The sequence below is a fragment of the Budorcas taxicolor genome, chromosome 9 (genome assembly GCF_023091745.1).
Source record: "Budorcas taxicolor isolate Tak-1 chromosome 9, Takin1.1, whole genome shotgun sequence".
Classification (NCBI taxonomy): Eukaryota; Metazoa; Chordata; class Mammalia; order Artiodactyla; family Bovidae; genus Budorcas; species Budorcas taxicolor.
Window position 1 is genome coordinate 55,105,451 of NC_068918.1, and position 13,746 is coordinate 55,119,196.

The 13,746-nt window shown below is 38.0% G+C and overlaps 1 non-coding gene across 1 annotated transcript; it reads left to right on the plus strand.

Annotated features, from left to right (window-relative positions):
* Positions 1–12,273: 12,273 nt before the first annotated feature.
* Positions 12,274–12,380, plus strand: LOC128053611 (U6 spliceosomal RNA). The gene has a single exon (XR_008199933.1). It is a non-coding gene; the product is annotated as a U6 spliceosomal RNA (small nuclear RNA).
* Positions 12,381–13,746: the final 1,366 nt, after the last annotated feature.

Consider the following 13,746-nt stretch of genomic DNA (forward strand, 5'->3'; position numbering starts at 1 on the left):
ACTACCAGAGAACTAACCCTACTACTACTACTACTACTACTACTAAGTAACTTCAGTCATGTCCGACTCTGTGCGACCCCATAGACAGCAGCCCACCAGGCTCCCCTATCCCTGGGATTCTCTAGGCAAGAATACTGGAGTGGGTTGCCATTTCCTTCTCCAATGCATGAAAGTGAAAAGTGAAAGTGAAGTCGCTCAGTCACGTCCAACCCTCAGCTACCCCATGGACTACAGCCTTCCAGGCTCCTCCATCCATGGGATTTTCCAGGCAAGAGTACTGAAGTGGGGTGCCATTGCCTTCTCCCTAGGGAATATCAAACAGTGAGCACTCACACAACAAAAACCACTTGAATACAAGACCCAGCATCATCCAACCACCAAGGGCACGCTTTACAGGAATCATCATCTAAACAATAAACAAAACAAAAATACAAACCAAATCATCAGTAGATAGGTTTACCACCTCACTCAGCCTTGCCCATCAGAGGATAAACAAACAAACAAACAAAATTCAGCATAAATCTCACCCTAAATGAAGCTTACACAAATCACTGGACCAACCATAGGAGGGTGGAAACGAAAAGGAAGAAATAATTCAACCTTCTTCAAGGAAAGAATTCAACTTTCCTTCAAGCCTGGGAAAAGGAGACCTCAAACACAATACTTTTTTTTTTTTAATGAGAAGGCAGAGAAATACTACACAAATGAAGAAACAAACTAGAAACACAGAAGTTGAAATAAATGAAGAGGAAATAAACAAAATACCTGAAAAAGAATTCAGAATAATAATAGTAAAGATGATTTTAAAAAAACATTGAAAACAAAATGGAGAAAATGCAAGAATCAATTAACAAAGACCTAGAAGAATTAAAGAATAAACATACAGAGACAAATAACACAATTACTGAAATTAAAAATACTCTAGAAGGAATCAATAGCAGAATATCTGAAGCAGAACAAACCAGTGAGCTGCAATTTAAAACTGTGGAGATAACTTCTGAAGAGCAGAATAAAGTAAAAGAATGAAAAGAACTGAGGTTAGTCTCAGAGACCTCTGGGACAATATCAAACACACCAACATTCGAATTATAGGGATCCCAGAAGAAGAGAAAAAGAAAGGGTATGAGAAAATTTTTGAAGAGATGATAGCTGAAAACTTCCCAACATGGAAAAGGAAATAATCAATCAAGTCCAAGAGTCACAGAGTCCCAAACAGCATAAACACAAGGAAAAACATGCCAAGACACATACTAATCAAACTAATAAAGACTGAACGCAAAGAAAGAATATTAAAAGCAGGAGGGGAGAAGCAACAAGTAACAGACAAAGATAACCCCATATGCTTAACAGCTGATCTTTCAGCAGAAACTCTGCAGGCCAGAAGGGAATGGCAGAATATACTTAACATACTGAAAGGGAAAAATCTACAACTGAGATTGCTGTAGCTGGCAAAGATCTCATTCAAAATTGATGGAGAAATAAAAAGCTTTTCAGACAAGCAAAAGTTAAGAGAATTCAGTACCACCAAACCAGCTTTACAACAAATGTTAAAGGGACTTATATAGTCAAGAAATACAAGAGAAGAAAAAAGAGCTATAAAACCAACCCCAAACAATTAAGAAATTGGCAACAGGAGCAGATATATCAATAATTACTTTAAATGTAAATGGAGTAAATGCTCCAAACAAAAGACATAGACTGGCTGAATGGATACAAAAACAAGACCCATACATATGCTGTCTACAAGAAACCCACTTCAGACCTCAAGACACATACAGACTGAAAGTGAGAGAATGAAAAAATATATTTCAGGCAAATGGGAAGCAAAAGAAAACTGGAGTAGCAATCTTCATATCAGACAAAATAGACCTTAAAATAAAGATTACAAGAGATAAGGAAGGACACGACATAATGATCAAGGGATCAATCCAAGAGGAAGACATAACAATTGTAAATATCTATGCACCCAACATAGAAGCACCTCAATACATAAGACAAACACTAACAGACATAAAAGGATAAATTGAAAGTAACACAATAATAGCAGACTTTAATAACCCACTCACAAAAATGGACAGATCAGCAAAAAAAAAATTAATAAGGAAACACAAGTTTTAAATGATACATTAGATAAGATGGATCTCATTGATATCTTCAGGACATTCCATCCAAATGCAGAAGAATACACTTTCTTCTCAAGTGCACATGGAACATCCTCCAGGATAGACCACATCTTGGGCCACAAATCAAAGCTCAGGAAATTTAAGAAAGTTGAAATTGTATCAAGCATCTTCCAACCACAATGCTATGAGGCTAGATATCAATTACAAGAAAAAAACTGCAAGAAACACAAACATGCAGAGATTAAACAACATGTTTCTAAATGACCAATAGGTTGCTTAAGAAATCAAAAGGGAAATCAAAAAATTTCTAGAAACAAATGACTATGAAAACATGACAACTCAAAACCTATGGGATGCAGCAAAAGCAGTCCTAAGAGGAAAGTTTATAGCAATACAGTCCTACCTCAAGAAACAAGAAAAACATCAACTAGACAACCTAACTTTATACCTAAAGCAACTGGAAAAAGAAGAACAAAAAATCACCAAAATTAGTAGAAGGAAATAAATCATAAAGATTCAAGCAGAAATAAATGAAAAAAAAATGAAAGAAACAATAGTAAAGATTAATAAAACTAAAGCTGTTTCTTTCAGAAGATAAACAAAATTGACAAATCTTTAGCCAGACTCATCAAGAAAAGAAAGAGAGAAGAATCAAATAAACAAAATTAGAATTGAAAAAGGAGAGGTTACAACAGACAGTGCAGAAATGCAAAGGGTTGTAAGAGACTATTATGAACAACTATAAGGCAATAAAATGGATAACCTGGAAGAAATGAACAGATTCTTAGAAAAGTTCAATCTTCCAAGACTGAACCAGGAAGAAACAGAAATTATGAACAACCCAATTACAAGCACTGAAATTGAAGCTGTGATCAAAAGACTCCCTAAAAACAAAAGCCCAGGACCAGATGACTTCACAGGAGAATTCTATCAAGCATTTAGAAAAGAGCTAATGCCTATCCTTCTAAAACTCTTTCAGAAAATTGCAGAGGAAGGAACACTTCCAAATCCATTCTATGAGGCCGCCATCACACTGATACCAAAATTAGACAAAAGCAATCCAAGAAAAGAAAACTATAGGCCAATATCACTAATGAACATAGATGAAAAATCCTCTACAAAATTTTAACAAGCAGAATTCAGCAACACATCAAAGGGCTCATACACCATGATCAAGTTGGGTTTATTCCAGGAATGCAAGGATTCTTCAACATATGCAAATAAATCAATGTGATACACACATTAACAAGTTGAAAGAGTAAAACCATATGATACTCTCAATAGAGGCAGAAAGAGCCTTTGACAAAATTTGGCATCCATCTATGTTCTCCTGGGTTTCCTTACACTACTGCTCTCCACCCTGGTGCCCTTTCCCAATAAAATCTCTTGCTTTGTCAGCAGATGTGTCTCCTCAGACAATTCATTTCTGAGCGTTAGACAAGAGCCCAGTTTCGGGCCCTGGAAAGGGTCCTCCTTCTTGCAACAAATGGCGACTCTGGCGGGGACTCTTCTTTGCTGAGACTGACACCCTAACCACTTGGGGTACTCAGGGGCCAGCTTGCCTGCCAATGGACCAGACCCAGCAGCCGCAACTGGGACCCTTTGGTCCCTGGGCTCCTCCTGACGCAGACAACTGGCCAGAGTGCCCTGACCAGTAAGGAACAAGAGACTTTATTGACCTCTCTCCCCTTCCCTCTCTCTTTCCTCTCCTTAACCCTTCCTATCCTTCCCTGTTTTTCTAGTCCCCTAGTCCTGGACATGGAATCTGGTCGAAGGGCCCTCAGCCCAAGCTGAGGATTAGAGACTGATCACCTCCTCTTGGCAAAGAACTCGAATTCTGGTTCTGGTCTGGTCTCTGGTAGGGCTGAGTTCCAGTCCTCCCTTCTCTAGAGGCCCAGGGAAAAGTCCCATAACGCCTGGGTATCTGTAGGTGGCAGGAGATGTCTGTAAGGCCACCCCTTTTGCCCACCGCCCCCCCGCCCCGCCTCCTCCCCCTTCTTCTTTCAACCTGGCTTCCTTTCCTCCCTTGAAATCTTTGATGTTAGTACTTGGATTCTTATATTTAAGGGCTTCCCTGGTGGTGCAGAGGTTAAAGTGTCTGCCTGCAATGTGGGAGACCTGGGTTCAATCCCTGGATTGGGAAGAGCCCCTGGAGAAGGAAATGGCAACCCACTCTAGTATTCTTGCCTGGAGAATCCCATGAATGGAGGAGCTTGGTGGGCTACAGTCCACGGGTCACAAAGAGTCAGACATGACTGAGCGACTTCGCTTTCACTTTCACTTTCTATGATTAAAATTCTTCAAAAAGTGGGCATAGAAGGAACCTACCCCAACATAGTAAAGGCCACATATAATAACCCTACAGCCAACATTATTCTCAATGGTTGAAAACTGAAAACATTCCCCCTGAGATCAGGAACAAGACAAAGGTGTCCACTTTCACCACTATTATTCAACATAATTCTGGAAGTCCTCAGCAATGAGAGAAGAAAAAGAAATAAAAGGAATCCAGACCGAAAAAGAAGTAAAGCTCTCACTGTTTGCAGATAACATGATATTGTACATAGAAAACCCTAAACATAGAATCACAAAATTGCTAGAGCTATGAATTTAGCAAAGTTTCAGGATACAAAATCAATACACAGAAATCACTTGCATTTCTATGTACTAACAATGAAAAATCACAAAGAGAAATTAAGGAATCAATCCCATTCATCATGGCAACAGAAAGAATTAAATATCTAGGAATAAACTTACCTAAGGAGACAAAAGAACTGTATACAGAAAATTATAAGACACTAATGAAAGAAATCAAAGATGACATAAACATACGGAGAGAGATTCCATGTTCCTGGGTAGAAAGAATCAATATTGTGAAAATGATTATACTACCAAATGCAATCTACAGATTCAATGTGATCCCTATCAAATTACTGATGGCATTTTTCACAGAACTAGAACAAAAATTTTCACAATTCATATGGTATACACAAAAAAAAACCCTGAATAGTCAAAGCAGTCTTGAGAAAGAAGAATGGAGCTAGAGAAATCAACCTTCCTGACTTCAGATTATACTACAAAGTCATCAAGACAGTGCGCTTTTGGCACAAAAACAGAAATATAGACCAATAGAACAAGACAGAAAACCAGAAATAAACCCATGCACCTACGGGTACCTTATTTTTTACAAAGGTGGCAAGAATATACAATGGCGCAAAGACAGCCTCTTCAACAAATGGTGCTGTGTTGCGAGCGATTTGACACAAAAACAAGACACACACACAAGAAACAGACAAAGACACAACTTCCGCCGGAGGAAAAGAAGTGCGCAAACAAGCTGCGGTTTATTTTTATAAAAGCCCCCTTGGCAGAATTCCAGACTGCATGACTAAGCCTTCTCAGTACAGCGCATGTGCATAAATGTTATCGTACAGCAAAAGGGAGTGAAATTCCTGTTTACTGCAGAGTCTGTCCAGAGCCCTTTCTTCCTCCTTATCACAGGAAGGGAATGTTCCCTCGTTTGCAAGGGACCATTAAACTCAAGGCTGTGTCCAGACTCCTTGGCAGAACATCTTGTTTGCAAGCATGTTCCGCCCAAGCAAAGAGTCCCGTTTGCAGGCACATCTCCGCTTCCCTATTGTGGCCTTATTAACTTCCTTCAGTGCTGGGAAAACTGGACAGCCACATGTAAAAGAATGAAATTAGAACACTTCCTAACACCATACACAAAGATAAACTCAAAATGGATTAAAGATCTAAATGTAAGACCAGAAACTATAAAACTCTTAGAGGAAAATATAAGCAGAATACTTGATGACATAAATCAAAGCAAGATCCTCTATGACCCACCTCCTAGAGTAACGGAAATAAAAACAAAAGTAAACAAGTGGGACCTGATTAATCTTAAAAGCTTTTGCACAGCAAAGAAACTATAAGCAAGGTGAAAATATAACCCTCAGTATGGGAGAAAATAATAGCAAATTGAACAACTGACAAAGGATTAATTTCCAAAATAAACAAGCAGCCATACAACTCAATACCAGAAAAACAAACAACCCAATCCAAAAGTGGGAAAAAGACCTAAAAAGACATTTCTCCAAAGAAGACATATGGATGACTAACAAATACATGAAAAGACTCTCAACATTGCTCATTATTAGAGAAATGCAAATCAAAACTACAATGAGATATCACCTCACACTGGTCAGAATGGCCATCACCAAAAAGTCTACAAACAGTAAATGCTATAGAGGGTGTGGAAAAATGGGAATGCTCTTGCCCTGTTGGTGGAAAGGTAAAATGATACAGCCACTATGGAAGATGGTATGGAGAGTCCTTAAAAAACTAGGAATAAGACCACCATATGACCCAGCAATCCCACTCCTAGGCATATACCCTGAGGAAACCAAAATTGAAAAAAACACCTGTATCCCATTGTTCACTGCAGCACTATTTACAATAGCTAGAACAAGGAAGCAACCTAGATGTCCATTGACAAATGAATGGATAAAGAAGTTGTGGTACACGTTCACAATCAAATATTACTCAGCCATAAAAAGGAATGCATTTGAGTCAGTTCTAATGAGGTGGATGAACCTAGAACCTATTATACAGGGTGAAGTAAGTCAGAAAGAGAAAGATAAATATCGTATTCTAACACATATATATGGAATCTAGAAAAATTGTGCCAAAGAATTTATTTACAGGGCAGCAATGGAGAAACAGACATGGGGAACAGACTTATGGACATTAGAAGAGGGGAGGAGAGGGTGAGATATATGGAAAGAGTAACATGGAAACTCATATTACCATATGTAAAATAGATAGCCAACAGGAATTTTCAATATGGCTCAGGAAACTCAAACAGGGGCTCTATATCAACCTAGAGGGTGGGATGGGGAGGGAGACGGAGAGAGGCTCAAAAGGGAGGAGATATATGTATACCTATAGCTGATTCATGTTGAGGTTTGACAGAACACAACAAAATTCTATAAAACAATTATCATTCAATAAAAAAAAAGTTAATTTAAAAATAAAAGGAACCAGGGTTGGGAGGGAGGAATGATGTTCCTATATTTGATGATATGAACACTAATATCATTCATTATTCATTAAATACTTATGATCTGGCAGGCTTTGTTTTAGGCAGATATAATAATAATTGAAGCAGCAAGTTTTGGCTGACTCTTAATATGTTAGGCCCTCTGCTAAACACTTGATATTATTAACTCTTTGAATCTTCACCCAAAAGTCTTAGGGGTCAATATCATGGCCAAAGGCAGAAACAGATTAATGTCAGAGGTAGGCTAGGACCTGAGACAGACGACTCTGGGTACAAACTCTACAAAGCCACTACTAAAGTATGGAAGACTGAGGGCCAACTCCTAGAGGAGTCGGAAATGAGTGATAACCTGCTAGAAATGTTAATGATAAAGTTAACGATCATGATGAAAACTCCTATCACTCATGTATTCATTCAACAAATATTTACCTAGGCATCAAAGGCCTAGCAGTAGACAAAACAAAGTCCCTGTCCTAGTGTAATGTGCATTCACTTGAAGAAACATGCAATGAAAATATGCACAATTTCAATTACTAATAAGAGTAAAAAGAAGGAACACACAGCATTTCAAGGAAGGCTTCTCTGAGAAGATGGCATTTGAACAAAGACCTTAATCTCAGTGATGTGAGGACATCAGCTCTCCAAAGATCCAGAGGGAGAATTCCAGGCAGAAGGAAAAGCAGATGTAAAATCCCTAAGTCTAACACAAGTCTGGGGAGGTGGGAAGAAGGTTCCAGAGGGAGAGGGCATAGTTATACCTATGGCTGATTCATGTGGATGTTTGGCAGAAACCAACAGAATATTGTAGAGCAATTATTCTTCAATTAAAAATAAATACATTCAATTATTTTAAAAAAATTTTTAAATAGAACAACTCTGGTGTATTCCAGGTCCCAGGGAGAGAGAGAAAGTGAACATCAGATATAAGGGCAGAGAACTAGTGGGGACCAGATGACAAAAGTCCTTCTTAAGACAAGGTTAAGAAGTTTTTAAAATCTTTTTATTTGGAGTTAATTTCAAACTTATGGAAATTGAAAGAATAATAGTACAAAGAAATAGTTACATATCTTTTCTCCAGATTTGCATATTGTTAACATGTTACCCCATTTGCTTTTTTTCTTGTGGTGTGTGTGCATGCTTCTGTGTGTGTGTGTGTGTGTGTGTGTGTGTATGTGTGTGTGTGTCTGCATCTGAACAATTTTTTTAGAATCTGAGAGTAAGTTGCATTCATCTTGGCCCTTTATCCCTAAACACTGCAATGTTCATTTCCTAAAAAGGAGATTATTTTCTTAAATAGCCACTATATAGTAATCAACCTCAATATATCTGATATTAATACTACATTTTTGTCTAATCTCCCATTTCATGATTCAATGTCCTTTACAGCCTACCCTCCCTCCACCGTAGAGAATCCTGTCTAGAATCAGGTATTTCATTGGTTGTCAAATTACAAATAAAACATTACTCATTTGAGGTTTGTCTAATGGATCCTTGGTGATTACAGATCTGTTCAGGTAACAGATCCCAGCTGGAGCACTACCTGAGTGATATATTCTTCCCAGATTAGCACATCTAGAGGAACTCAATGTCTATCAGCCTCTCACTGGTAATGCTAATTCACATCACCCAGTCAGGGTGTATCTATTTCTCCATTGTAGTTACAATTTTTTCCTTACAATCAATAAGTAATCACAGAGACCCTGTAACTATCCGGCCCTTCATTAAAATTTCCCTCTAAACTTCGTATCTATTAATGATTCTTAACTGAACCAGTCTGTAATGTAATCATTACAATATGGTGGTTTTGAACTGCAGGATTCCTTGCACATTTACCAGTTGGTCCTTAGCATTCTATTGTAAGAGTCTTCCCCTCTCCTCCATTTATATATGTATTTATTTACTTATCATCAGTACAGATTCAGGGATTTGTATTTTTCCAATAGTATACAAGTCATAAATGTTTTTAATCATTTCAGTGCTCAAATTTTCCCCTTCTTGCCTTCCAATCAGTTCATGCATTCTTGTAATATGAACTCCTTATTTCTTAGAATACTCCTTTATACTTTCTGGCATAATGCCACCCAGTAGGATTTTCTGCAATGATGGGAACTTTCCATATCTATGCTATCCAATACTAAGCCACCGGCCTCGTGTTGCTACTGAGCTCTTGAAATGTGGCCAATACAAATGAGTGGAACTGACTTGCTGATTTTAATTAGCATAATTTTAAATAGCCACCAAAAGCTAGTGTTTAACATAATAATCTAGCAAGATGAGATGTTCTAGGGTTGTCTTTTACCTACCTTGCCACAGCTCTGGAATTAGCAACTTCTCCAAGGAGCCCTGGTTCCTTTTAAAAGGGAATGATATTAGAGACCAAGATCTGACTTGTGTACAAATATTATAATGCACACACACATGCACACGTTTGTGCATATACGCATGCATATACACCAATACATAAGTGTTTTAGAATCGTGGGTTTATACCAATACATACATTTCTAATCCATCTCCATGGACATCTTCCTTGCATTTCCCCATTTTATTTTTCTAGGTCTCTTCTTGCATTGCAAACCCTGGCTCCCCAAAATATCGACTAATTTCTTCATTGCTTCATTACTTCAAAAGCAGTTTCAGACTTGCTTCACCCACACCAATAGAAAAACCCACTATAAGGAGCTGAAGATTTGCTTGCAGTTCTCCCCTAGCCTGCCCCAAACCACAGTGCCACCCAACACTGAGGCAATACAGTGTTTGTAAAATTCGAAATTATACAAAAAGGTTTACTCAGAGATGTATATGAGACACTCTTTCTTGTATCCTTTCCACCATAGGTAACCAACCTCATTGGTTTCTGGTTTACACTTTGGATGCTTCTTTTTATAAAGATAAACATATACATGTATAATTTCTTATTTCCTCTTATTTCTTACACAAAGGGTGACAAGATATGTGTGCTTTTTTTACACTTTGGTTTTATTTTTTTCCATTTAACGAGGGAGATTAATTTTTATTATTAATGTGATAGAAGCCATTGGAGATTTTTTTAGTCAAAGGTTGATGGAATCTAACTTATGTTTGCAAAAAATCACTTTGGCTGCTGTATAGGGAGCATGAGTAAAATCAGGGAGGCCATGTGGAAGGCTACTGACATTATTCAGGGCAGAGATAATAAAGGCTAGAACTAGAGTGAAGTTGTACATAGTATTACTTGTTCACAATGCTTCCTTTCCTTCACTGTAGCTTTCCTATTGGCAAAGAATATTCTCTGCCCTACTGAGTTTCAGTTTGGCCACATGATTTAGTTTGACCAATGAAATGTGAGCAGAAGTAAGAGTGCACCAAATTGGAAACACAAAAAATCAAAGAGCTGTATAGCTTCTGCTCTGATGCGACATGAAAGTTAGTGACAAATCCATGGCTACATGAACCCAGATCCATAATATGAATATTCTGGAGATTGAAATAAGTGCAAATAAGAAGATCAACACTTCTTGGAGACAATGGAGGAACGTAATGGTTATGAACTGGACTTTAACAACAGTAACTAGAATGAATATTTGTCCAGTACATTCTAAGTGACAATCAAGTCCTAAAGGTATAGCAGTCAACAAAACACAAGTCCACCCCAGGCTCAAAAAGGCCTTGGTTTGCACACGAGTTTTGTTCTGAGTTCTTAAGAATTAGCTTCCTGTAACCTGATTTTCTTTTCTAATGAGTTTGGTAATTCCCACTTTATTCTTCTGGCTAAACATGACAAAGTGAATTCAAAAGTTTACCTCTATGTCCCCCTGAAATTCTGCTAAAATATCTCTGAGGGAAAAGGTATAAACCAGAGACAAATGGAAAAACATAAAATAGTAATAAGTTGCTGAAACCTAAAAAATTAGATAAATGAATGATAACCAACATAGCAAATCAGAAAGTACTGACACCCAAGCCAACAAGAGGGGAAGTCCAGAAGCAGATTGGTCCATACTGTCGTGCGGTAGAGGAGTTGGCTTTTTTTTTTCCTGTGAAGACCCACATAGCAAATATTTTAAACTTTGCCAATCATAGGGTCTCTATAATGACTAATCAACTCCTCTGTAGTGCAATAGTAGCCGTAGGCAATACAAGACTATGGGAATGACTATGTGACCATAAAACTTTTTATTTATTAAAACAGGCAAGGATTGGGATAGAGAAGATTGTGATTTGACCACCAGAAACATAGTTTGCCAAACCCTGGTATTACACCTCACAGATGAAGACACCAGATATCTCTGAAAGCCTCAGAGCAATGGATCTGAAGAAAGGACCAGAAGTGTATAAAAGAGGCAACTGGATCTCAGAACAGCTTTCCCACCCATTGCATCCAGGGAAGCTCCTCTCACACTTTGCAGGAAGACTGAGAATGGCTGTCTAAGAAACTGAACTCAAGGGATTCTGGACTTGGGCACATATGTATGTGGGAGAGAGAGATATGCCCTAATGAAAACAAGAATTTGACTTTAAAAAATAAAAATTTAGTCCCCACTCAGAAAGCAGGACCTAGCAAGCAGGCTTGGGCTTTTGCCACAGAAGACTGGTGAATTCCACTCTGGAAAAACTGATCAACCCTAGAGAAAAGATCTGAAGATGCTGAGAATTGGTGGTCAGCCAACAAACAGGCCAGCTACAACTTCCCAGATCAAATTTTACCACCCAAATTTCTTCCACCCAAATATATGCTTCCCAGTCTGTTTTTCACCTCTTCTATCCTGAAGAATCACTCTCTATCATGAAAGATGGCAATCAAAATGAACTTATAGAGGGAAAAGATTTAAGATAGGAAAAAACTTCAGGGAACGGAGCAGGTAGCCAAGAAAACTTCCTAATATACTAATTAATTCTCCTCAGAAGACAAGAGAAGATGCTACATTTTAAATATACATAGGAGGCTGAAAAAATAAAGCACCATTGAGAAAAAAAAAAAGAGATCCTAGAAATTAAAAATGCAATAGCAGAAATGAGGAATTCAAGAGAAGCATTGGAAAATAAAGTTGAGAAAGTCTCCTAGAGAACAGAACAAGAAAATAAGAAAGAAAAAAATAAGAAAATTGGGGTGCTCACTTCAGCAGCACATATACTAAAATTGGAACGATACAGAGAAAATTAGCATGTTCCCTGCACAAGTATGACATGCAAATTCGTGAAGCGTTCCATATTTTTAAAAAGCTTCTCCACAACAAAGGAAACTATAAGCAAGGTGAAAAGACAGCCTTCTGAATGGGAGAAAATAATAGCAAATGAAGCAACTGACAAACAACTAATCTCAAAAATATACAAGCAACTCCTGCAGCTCAATTCCAGAAAAATCAACGACCCAATCAAAAAATGGGCCAAAGAACTAAAGAGACATTTCTCCAAAGAAGACATACGGATGGCTAACAAACACATGGAAAGATGCTCAACATCACTCATTATCAGAGAGATGCCAATCAAGACCACAATGAGGTACCATTTCACACCAGTCAGAATGGCTGCGATCCAATAGTCTACAAGCAATAAATGCTGGAGAGCATGTGGAGAAAAGGCAACCCTCTTACACTGTTGGTGGGAATGCAAACTAGTACAGCCACTATGGAGAACAGTGTGGAGATTCCTTAAAAATATACACAATGGAGTATTACTCAGCCATTAAAAAGAATACATTTGAATCAGTTCTAATGAGATGGATGAAACTGGAGCCAATTATACAGAGTGAAGTAAGCCAGAAAGAAAAACACCAGTACAGTATACTAACACATATACATGGAATTTAGAAAGATGGTAATGATAACCCTGTATGCAAGACAGCAAAAGAGACACAGATGTATAGAACGGACTTTTGGACTCTGAGGGAGAGGGTGGGATGATGTGGGAGAATGGCATTGAAACATGTATACTATCATGTAAGAAATGAATTGCCAGTCTATGTTCGATACAGGATACAGGATGCTTAGGGCTGGTGCACGGGGATGATCCAGAGAGATGATATGGGGTGGGAGGTGGGAGGGGGCCTCAGGATTGGGAACACATGTACACCCGTGGTGGATTCATGTCAATGTATGGCAAAACCAATACAGTATTGTAAAGTAAAACAAAGTAAAAATAAAATTAAAAAAAAAAACAAGAAAATTGGGGATCACTAATATGGGGGGAGGGGATCTAGCAGCTAAATAAATGTCAAGAGAACAGAGAAAATATTCTGTGTTGTATAGCTTCAGTGTATTTTTATAAAACATCTCATTTTTTAAGAACATAGAAAGAAGACAGTTTAAATTCATAACCCTTTAGGTTTGTCTGTTGAGAAGAAATTTCCTGACAAGCCAGAAAGGATCATTCACATTTTACCTGCATTTTCTTCCAATACACATTTAGGCTCATTATCCAAACCAGGAAAGGACTAACAAATTAGTTCTCTCTTCTCCAAGCCATGCAGAACAGTTTCAATAACCTAATATACTTCATATGTATCAATACATTCTCTACTGTTTTTAATCAAAAGGTTTCAGCCAGGTTTGTCAGCTTATCACCCTACCTTCATCTGTGCCTG